The following is a 10,268-nucleotide window of genomic DNA, read 5'->3' on the forward strand; positions in this document are numbered from 1 at the left end:
GATTTTCACAAAACCAAGGGAAGAGGAGTGGAGAAGATAGCAGGGTGCCCACAAAACATCACCTTGATGTACTGATTTAATTAAGCGATAAATAACACGGATACCTTTTTGCGAACAAACCTCTACCTAAGATGCCAGTTTTGCGACTCAGTAAGGTCACAGACGTGAAAGGTTAAGATCAGTGTGAGCGAGGATTATAAAGTCTTCCCTGGGGGAAGCTGTACCACTTCCCCTGGACTTTCAGAGAATGTAGGTTATGCAAAAGAGATATGGTGGGGCAGGACACACCAGTCAAGAATTAAAAATAAGAACAGAGCACTGGAGGGGCAGGGATCATCAAGGGACCTAATTAAAGAGACCAGTCCTCCTGGATTCATGGTGAGGGGTGGTGGGAGATGAGCGTTACCAGTCGAGCGGGCTACCGTGGAGAGCCTTGAGGGGCAAGCAAAGACGCTGGACCATCCTAGGTTAAGCCATAGATCTGTCTTCAGTCTTGTCTGCCAGGAACTCCCTGCTCTGTACTAGTAACTGACCACAACAGCCCCGAATGATTCTTGGCAACTCTTTCCACGCTAGCTTCTGCCCTGATAACTGGCTGGGCAAGAAAACAGAAAGACAGAAACGGCCTGCTGGTTTTGCTCACAGGCAGCAAATGACCCCTCCTGCCCAGTGTTCACAGCTGACTGTCCCTTGATTCATCTGATAAACAGAAGGGGGCATTTCAAAGGTGTCCAGTGCCTCACCCCTCGGAAATTCTCATTAACCTGACTATCAGGGTGGGAAAGAGAGATAAAAGACCTGCACTTTCTCATTGCTTAAAAACTGCTCAAAGGTGGTGATTTTCACACCTGCTGATTTGGTCTTTAAAGAGCCTTGTGAGATGAGAAAGATCACTGTTCATTTTTTCTTCCAGCCTCTTCCTTCTCTTCCGTGGTTCGTGCAAAAACACCCTGATTTTAATTCCTAGGTAGAATGTTGGCAAGCTTCGATAATCTTCTTTCACAATCTCTACTAAACACACATAGCAGCAGATTAGACGTGAATTATCAGTATCTTAAATAACTGAACCCGATGAACAGAAAGGGCTTTCACTCTTAAGTAATTAGGTGAAAATCAGGTCTGGCTTCTCTTTGGAATCTGGAAGCCTCTTTCTCCTGCAGACAGGAGCAAAAGGTTACAGTAAATTTGAAGAAATGTCTGCACCCAGCTTGGAGAAATTTACACATTGGCTTTTTAAATGAAGGTACTTTTTATAGCATTAATTGGAGATTTTAAGCAGCAGGTGGTGTTATTTCATTTTATTTTGTAAGGAAAAGTCTAACAGTGAATTATTTTGAGGTTTTTCTCAAGCTCTCTGAAATGAAGCTTTTACTGCCTGCTGCGTAATGGCCTTCTTTTGCCATGTAAACATGAGATCAATATAGTTTTAAACAGAAAGGTTTTTCTAATGCATTTTTGGTATTTTTCAAGCTGTGATACAGCTGATAGGAGTTCTTATAAAATGTGAATTACAGGAAATTCATATTTATAAGCTTCTGCAAGTAATTTTAGAGCGCTGACTTTTAACACCTGCTAATGAAGAATTCCAAGAGTAGCACTGTGCACTAACTTTTAATATTTCCTCATATACATCTCTTTCCCTAACCCAGGCCATGGTGGAGGAATCATGGCTTGAGGCCTTGCCAGCGTGGGTCTCTTTTTGTGAGCTTCTGGCCACTGTCCTGAAGTGAGGGTGTGACTCCAGTCCCCTGAGGGAAGTTCACAGTGGCCACTGCCAGGTTTGGCCATCACAGTCTCCTAAAGTGCTTTTTGGTTCTGTCTCTGTCTTTTAATTTTCCCTGGAAGAATACTGAAAATACCACAGCACTGGGAAGGAGGCATGTGGCAAAAACACAAAGACAGGTTTCCCCTTACTCTTTCTGTACTGGTTTCCAATTGCAGCTGTAACAAATTACCATAAACTTGATGGCTTAAAACTACACAAGTTTGTTATCCTACAGTTCTGGAGGTCAGGGTCTGAAATGTGTCTCCCCAGGCTAAAAAATCAAGGTGTTAGCAGGGCTGTGTTCCTTTCTGCAGGCTCTAGGGGAGAATCCATCTTTTTGCCACTTCCAGCTTCCTGGAGCCACCTGCATTCCTTGGCTCGTGGCCTCCTTCCACCTTCAAAGCCAGCAATGGCCCATCATTGAGTCTTTCTTACGACATCAGCTCTCTGGTTCTGACTCTTCTGCCTCCCTCTTCCACATTTAAAGGACGCTTTGGAGTCCACTGGACCCACCGAGGTAAGTACGGACCATCTCCCTGTTTTAAGGTCAGCTCATTAGCAACCTTTACTCCCCTGTTGCCCTGTAACATAACGTATTCACAGATGCCGGGGATTAGTACATGGATTTTGGAGGGCCATTATTCTGCTTATCACGTTCTCACTAAATCTTTCAGGAAAGGAGCACAAAAGGTTTTCAAGACACTTTTAAAGAAAGTCAGCTGGTCAAATAGAAAGGTTGGTTTAGTCTGTGGGAGCAGTCTCTTCAGAACACATTCTAATATGATAAAAAAAAAAAAAAACCTGAACACTTATGACCATGTCTTCATACAACTTGTTAAATGAAGGTAAATTGTTAATGTGTCTCAGTTCCACTATTCTACACTCATGCCCTTCAGAACCAAACTACAGAGGGATGAGTCCCTCTGTCCACACTTAGACCTGACTATTCTCAGGATGGGAGAAGTCAGAGGGTCGCAAGCCCAGCGAATGGCCAGCTCCCTCTCCTGTCATTTTCCCTTTGAGATGCCTGGGGTTGGGCTGCTGGCGTCCCTGCCCCCCTACCTCCACCCATACCCCCCACCCTGCTTGGATAATGAGCCCTCTCCTACCTGGGCCAGGACAGCGTTAGCACTTGCTTCCAACCCCTAAGTCCCCAAAACAAACAAACAGCCCTTGTGAGATTTTCCTGAGGGATTTAACAGGTTGCTGTTGTTGTTGTCGTGATGTGGGTTTTTTAATCTTTCGTCTCTTTGAGGAAGAGGTGTAGCAGAGTGCAGGTCCGCCTGCACCTGCCCCTGCCTCATCACATGCCTTTGAAAGATACCGGAAAGACACGTGTGGAACCAGAGGTGGCAATTCACCGAATTACAGCAGCAACATAAAATCTTTGGAGAAAGTGTGTGATGATTTGATCAGAGGCGTGAAGGGAAAGAATCTCAAAGTGAAAGGACCAGTTCGGATGCCTACCAAGACTCTGAGAATCGCTACCCAAAAAAAAATCCTTGTAGTGAAGGTACTAAGCCTTGGGGTCATTTTCATAGGAGGACCCACCAGTGACTCACTGACACACATGGTCCTTCCGAGATTGTTAAGGTGACTTCTATCAGCATTGAGCCCCGATGGAGGCTGAAGTCACTGCTGCAGACGCTTAAATCAAACTTTTGAAAGTTGATTATAAGTTGTTAAAAAAAAAACTTTTGTAATTCAACAATATTTATTGAGCACCTACTACATGCCACGCCTTGTTCTAAGAACTAGGAATTCACATAAGCAGAAATCTCATGGCCTTGTGGAGGCTGGGAGTAGAAGGGACAGTGGAGATTCAATAGACACAATAATCATGAATATTACATCATATAAGTGCTATGGAGTGCTAGAGAGAGGGAGCAATGTTCGAGCCATAAGGGCAGGCCTCATTTTAAAAATAGCATGTAAACAAAGACTTAAAAAGCATGAGGAATGGATATCTGAGGGGGAATGCTCCAGGGAGAGGAAATGGCTGGGTCAAAGGTCCTGAGGAGGGAAAGAACACAGAAGTTACCAAGTATTAGGAGGGTATAGATTTTTCACAACAAAAGCTAAAGTTCATTTGAATGCAAAAAGACTAGATCCGATTTTTCAAAAAATTCTCCTCTACAACTGTCTTCAATTTTTTTATCTGAAGACTGTCTATTCTTTTGACCACCAAATAATTTGCCATTTTCCATTCAATAATGGCAGGGCCCAACCAAGGACCTAAGAGAAACTGGAAGAAGTCATCACTGAGGGGCAAAAATGATACAGAAAAGGGGGGTTTGTGGAAGACACACTTGCCTGACCTGTGACTTGTTCTCCAGATACAGAAATGGAGCCGTGAGGAGGTGTGCGCTCAGGGCACCTCCAACCCCATGACATCGACAGCATCCCTGCTCTCTGACCTGCCTTACTTCTCTGTTTCCTGGTTCGTTGTCTCTCTCCCTCATGAGAAGGTGAGAATATTCGCTGCCCGAGGGCAGGGATGGTGCCTGACACCACTGATCACCAAGGGGACTCTGGGCCAGTCTAGCCCTCAGTAGCAGGATACGTGGGCTGTCCATTCTGAGACCAGGCCAGGAGCCCTGGTTATAGAAGCAGGTCCATGTGAAAGGAAAAGATGCCAGGCCGGAAGCTGAATCTTTCTCTGGAAAAATACTGCAATTACTACACGCAAGAAAAGTTTAGTTTGAAAAGAACAAGCTCCTGTTTCCTGGTACACTCCTTTCCAGCCAGCTCAGATCTGGGTCGTGTTGAGGCAGAGAAACGACCCTTCTCCCCACCCCCACCACTCCCACCAAGTGTCAGTACTTGGGGAAACCTTTATCTGAGAAGAGAGACATTCTCCTCACTCAGATGGAAAGCGATTGAGGTGGGGAAGCAAGGAATGGCAGGAGGTATTAAAAAAATCAGAACTGTAATTATTTACGTGATGAAAAGGTGCTGTACAGAGACACCATGTGATGGAAATATTCCCATCACATTAATAATAATAATAAAAAAGACCTTCACCTCCCGTGACAAGAAGCTGCAAATCTAAATAATTTTATCTTCTCCTCTGAATATTTCCCAGGGTACAACAGTAGCTCTCAGGCAGAAAGAAATTATTCACTGAGAACATGAAAATACTCCCTTTCAGAAATGACTTCAAGATAATATTTGCTATGTGACTTTGGTAATTTTATACACACACGTATAAGTTTCTTTTACTAAAATGCTCAATTTCGTTGATGGAGCAGTTTAAACTTTATACAGCAATTTCATCCACTGTAACAGATATAAAAAGATCTATGTCTCTGCCGTGTCTAAAACGTCAGAATTATCCATAAAGTCAAGCAGTGCATTTAAAAATCTGTTCATATAAAATGCCATAAAATCAAAGCACCACATCTCAATTAACCAGGCACGGAAATATTTTAACTATTGTCATATAGCATAATAAATATTAACTCATTAAGTTTTCAAATGCCTAAGCAATGGAAGTTTATACCTGCCCTGCGAACAGAAGGATGTTTTCCCGTTTAAATGAACACACCATTGCCGTTGTATTTCAGAACTTTGTCTTCTGTGAAAGTTCACAAAGTTAACTCTGTCAGCATGTTCAGGTACTAAACACACTCACAAATACTAAAGTGTAAGCCAGAAGACCATCAAAATTAATTAGATCATTATATTTTAGAGCCCCCAAAGGACTCAAGAAAGCAAATGGTTCAACCCTTTCACTTCCCAATTGAGGACGGAATTGTTGGATAATTTGCCCAAGGCATGACTAGACCTATATTTCTCACTTAACACAGGCAATGCTCTTTAATTTACACGAGGCTATATCTGGTTGCTAGACAAAATATTATTGCGGGGCAGAGGGGTGTTAAACATGGGAAATCAATTCATGGTGTTGCTTTAGCAACCATGGAATTCTCTCTATAGCTTAACACAGTGCCTTTTGGAGAGTCAGTAAATAGTTGCTAAATGTGAATGAATGGATGGAATTCTTGGAAAAAGTATATTTGCTTCAAAGTATACTTCCTTCTGGCCACGGGAAAACCGGGCAAACTTTCCTTTCTGCATTTGCCTAGGAGCAGCCTGGGAAACACCTTTCTCCAGTCTGAAGACATTAGAGCACGACTATCCCAGGTAGCACTTGATGGTTTTCCCTATGTTTAATTCATTTTTTTTTCCTGTTTCTAATGTGTTTTCAAGTGGATGTAAGCTCAGTAGGCACGAGGTTCTTATCCGATTACAGTGGTATCAGACTTCATAAGAAAGTTCTGATAAAACAGCCCCTATTCCAAACATTACACAATTTTTCAATTTAGGTGTACTAATGGGCTTATTTCTAGAATAACCCTAGTAGCCTCACAATTCACTCAACATAAAATCACAGGAGGTCCTGTTTCCCGGACCTTCACCTGATTCCCTTCCTAAATAATTTATATTTTTTGTAAATTAAGCCTCTGCCCATTCAAATGTGGTGCAGCTGGTTGTTTGCTTTTTCTTTGTTTAAATCGCCACTGTTTCCAAAAATGCCAAACACTTATCATCGGTGCCATTCTTTTTGATACTGGACTACTTGCTGAATTCACTGTTACCTATGTCATGTGTATGTCTCCTTCTGCCAATGAAATTATAAACTGCTTAGTGCCAAGAGGCACATTTACAATATCACAGGGAATAGTCAATAAATTCGTGTTATTTCACCTCCAGGTTAATTGTTTGAAGCTACTGGAAAGAAAGAACCATGTAAAAAGTGATCTCCAATCAGGCAGTTTAACTAGAAATCCACTCCTTCCAGAACTGTTTGTGTGCGTTTAGGAAAGGAGGCAATAATGGAAAGAAGTCCAAAATAAGTTCACTTAGCATGTCATTAATGAGGAAATTTCCTTATTTCTTTTATACAGGGCTGCTAGTTTGATAGATGAAGAAAGCATCAAACATAGAATATTTGCATTTCAACATAACAGTTAATGGACTCACTAATCCACATATCTTTGTGTATATAATGGTAAAATTTGGGTTGGAAAATAACATGAATATGTGTATATAAGTGGGTTGATTCATCCATTATTTTACTTAACAAATATTTACTAAGTGTCTACTAAAGACCAGATTAAATGCAAATTATGGTCACCCTTCCTTCAGTATCCACAGGGGATACCAAAATCTGCGATGCTCACGTCCCTTATGTTAAATGACATAGTATTTGCATATAACTTACCTTAGATTACTTACAGTACCTAATACAATGTAAATGCTATGTAAATAGTTGTCAGTGTGCATAAATTCAAATTTTGCTTTATGGAACTTTCTGGAAAAATTTTTTCACATATTTTCGATCCGCAGTTGGTTGAATACACGGAAGCAGAACTCACGGAGGAGCACACCTAAGCTGAATCTTAAAAACAAGTAAGTTTTGACAAAAAAAAGTTTGGGTGGCAGTATGAATGCAGAGAATTTCAGACAAAGAAGCCAGTAAAAACCAAGAGGGAGTATAGGGCATGGAGGAAATCCCAAGCCATTTAATATTGTAAGAGCATCAAGCCCAGTTTAGGGGGTATAGGAATACGATGTGAAACAGTCATGAACTTGAAGACCTTCAGCTTTGTCTGTGGGTGACGGGGAGCAACTGGAGGGTTTTAAGCACGTGAACCACACATAGTCAAATTTTGGTCCAGACAGGTGACACTGGAAATGAGGACAGAACAAAACTCAGGGGGGAAAGACCGGAAAAAAAAGGACACCTGTTAGGAAGTTACTGTTGCCTGTTGAGAGCAAAGGTGAGCCTAAACAAAGGCTGTGGTAGAGAGATGAATATTGGGAAACTGTCCTAATATTTAGCAAGTAAAGTCAGCAGGATGTGGTGAACAGTTGGGAATATGAGGTAAGGGAAAGAAAGAAGCCAAGATTGTACATAACTTTTCGGCACAGATAAATATTGCTGACATTGATCGAGATAGAAAGTGTTGCGGTGGGAGATGGTTAGTGTAATTTTAGGAATGTTGGGTACAAAGTCTTTGAACCACAAAAAATGCTCATCTGCATCCAGGTGTCAGTTTGAAGAAGAATCTCTCTCATGGACCCTATTTGCTTCAAAAAACTTATAAAAATAGTTGGATACCATGTAGAGAGCACACTGCCAAATATCTAGATTATGGTAAGATGGAAAAGATAACAAGTTACAAAATCAAGACCCAAAATTAGGTGAACAGGCTGAAATACAGACCAACAAGATTAAATTTAATAGGAAAACATGAAAAATCCTGCATTATAGGATGGGAGGATGTAACTTGACAGCTCTCCATGTGAGTGTAAATGGAAATTTTGGTAGCACTTAAACTTAATATAACCTATATTGAGTCTGAAAACTTGGACTCCATCCATAGAAATATGTAATACATTTTAATCATACATTTTTCAGATTGGGGTGGGTCACAAAATCCTGAGTTCCATAAAAATGTTTCAGCGGCCACCACAGTACATGAGGAGGAAAATCATGAGCAGGTGGGCCTCCCAAACTATCCAGAAAACTCCCTGCAACCAGAAAAGATCTCCGTTTATGGATTACACAAAGGGGACTTTTTGTAAAATTTCCTCTAACGAAAGGGCTCCACTTCCCACACCACTGACTGTGATCCTAGGGTGTAATCGGCCCATAGTAAATTCTGCACAAGTCAAACCACATCTTGGTGTTCGGTTCCAGGCATTTCATATTAAGGTGGCCACTGAAACACTCCAAAGTTTGCAGGTAGAATGTAACCGGGATAGGAAGATGAAGCAATCCTTCTCACTGAGGAGTGGCTGAAAGAATTCAGGACGTTTTAGCTGGAGAAAGACTGAAATGAACATCAACACCTGTCTCCAAATTTCTAAGGGGCTACCAACTGGAAGAGTCATATTCTCCACGCCGTCCTTCTGATGGCTTCGCCGGGAGCAGAGTGGAGATTACAAGCAAGTAGATTATGGGCCAACACAGAAAAGTATTTACATTTAGAGTAAGAGAAACGGTTGCCCTGTGAGGACAAGAGCTCCCTGAATATATGCAGGCAATTCTATCGGCTGGAGGAACCATTATTAGCTTTAACAGCTATTGTCTTGCAATTCTAGAATAAAAGACATGTGTAATCCAACTGTATTTTCATTCGATGCCTCAACTCTGCAGTAGACTGCTATTCTTCCCATTTTCATTCATTCTGCCAGTACCAAGCATTCACTGGAAACATGAATATTTTCAAACATGAATTAGATGTGATCCCGGCCCACAAGTAGCTCACAGTCCAGTGCAAGAGGCGGATTTGTCAAGAAGTTATTGCAGGTGCATGTGGTAAGCACAGCTGCGGTAAGGAAAAGCTACAAACCTCCCTGGAGAAGGAGTAGCATGAATGGCATCCCCTTCATGTCAAACGAAAGGACAGGATACTAGCCTCCTGCTAGACTCAAGTCCCTTTTAGAAACACATTTCTCCCCAGCACCACTATCTTATTTTCAATAACAGGTGGACCACCTCATGCAAAGTCTTTTCTCACTTTATTCGGTAAGTCTGCTTCACCCAAGGATTGTAGGCACTAATTGGGATGACTGCCTGGTTCACAGGCAACCCTTTTTCCTTCTTGTAACAGCACTACTCCTCCAAACACTGAGGTGGTCATGTGACCCAGCTCATCATAAATCATTATTCCCCAGCCCTGATAGGCCCCAGGGGTGGACACATGCTTGTAAGCTGGGCCAATCAGAATCCTTCCCTGTGATTTTTTTTTTTTCCCCAAACTGCAGTTGAAAGTTCTCTTTACTCTCATGTTCCTGGGCTAAAAAGATATAATCCAGGAGCTGTCAATAGCCACATTCCCCTCACAGGAGGAAAGTCTGTGTGCAATAAGGGAGAATGAAGCCAAGGGGCTAGAAGAATCAGAGCTGAAAGATACAGAAAGAATATTGTGGATTTTTGTGTCCCTGGTTCCAGGTTCTGAGGTCCCTGGCTTTGCCCTGGACTTTAAAATTCTTTTTTCAATTCTGCAAATTATCTATTTCAGTATTCAAAGTCACTTTCAACAAAAAAATACATGTAATGAGATTATTCTATAAAACAAAACTTAGGAAATAACACACCAACCCAAATGGGTGTGAGATGCACAAAAATAGAAACAATACGTATTTCCATTTTTCAACTAAGAACATTTCTGAGCACTAACAATGTGGCAGGTGATGTGTAGGTGCTGGAGACAGAAAACAGATATGCAAACCAGTCGGTACAGGTATGGACAATGTAAGTGCATATAGATTTGGGTGTAGCTGTAATGTAATAATTAAAATATGCATAAAGGGGCTTCCCTGGTGGTGCAGTGGTTGAGAGTCCACCTGCCGATGCAGGGGACACGGTCCGGGAAGATCCCACATGCCACGGAGCGGCTGGGCCCGTGAGCCATGGCCGCTGAGCCTGCACGTCAGGAGCCTGTGCTCTGCAACGGGAGAGGCCACAACAGTGAGAGGCCCGCGTACC

General features: G+C 42.0%; 1 protein-coding gene and 1 pseudogene across 2 annotated transcripts in view; one reads left to right on the forward strand and one right to left on the reverse strand.

The window, feature by feature from the left end:
• The window catches only part of DCDC2 (doublecortin domain containing 2), a 158,410-nt gene that overhangs the window by 52,668 nt on the left and 95,474 nt on the right, over positions 1-10,268 (reverse strand). The gene's annotated exons all lie outside the window — the stretch shown is intronic.
• Positions 3,073-3,417, forward strand: LOC112404143 (40S ribosomal protein S20 pseudogene; annotated as a pseudogene).

This window comes from Neophocaena asiaeorientalis, unplaced genomic scaffold (genome assembly GCF_003031525.2).
Source record: "Neophocaena asiaeorientalis asiaeorientalis breed wild unplaced genomic scaffold, Neophocaena_asiaeorientalis_V1.1 scaffold165, whole genome shotgun sequence".
Classification (NCBI taxonomy): Eukaryota; Metazoa; Chordata; class Mammalia; order Artiodactyla; family Phocoenidae; genus Neophocaena; species Neophocaena asiaeorientalis.